This window comes from Epinephelus moara, chromosome 21 (genome assembly GCF_006386435.1).
Source record: "Epinephelus moara isolate mb chromosome 21, YSFRI_EMoa_1.0, whole genome shotgun sequence".
In the NCBI taxonomy this organism is placed as follows: Eukaryota; Metazoa; Chordata; class Actinopteri; order Perciformes; family Serranidae; genus Epinephelus; species Epinephelus moara.
The window spans coordinates 10206200-10206562 of record NC_065526.1 but is presented as its reverse complement, the minus strand read 5'-3'; positions in this window follow the sequence as shown (position 1 = coordinate 10206562).

Here is a 363-nt window from a genome sequence, read left to right as displayed (position 1 = left end):
CATACCCATTGGTAGCTTTGTCACCTTCTACCTATGCCAATCCTCAATGCCTATGTGCAGTTTCACATAGATTGACCTCGTCAGTGAGTAGAAAAACGTGGGACAGACAGAATGACTGACTGACAGAATGACACACTGACAGTTTCCATGATTATGTACAGCATACCATACCATGACTTAGTCATACCAAAAATTAGAAAACCCAAAACATTGGTCCACAGGGGGAGCCACAGCGATCGGTCGCATTTTAGTCATTTTTAAGCATTTTTCTGTTGTTATAGCGCCACCCAGTTGCCAATTAGAGTTAAATTTCTCCAGTCACCTTGAGGCGTCCTGTTCTACATATCTACCAAGTTTAGTAAA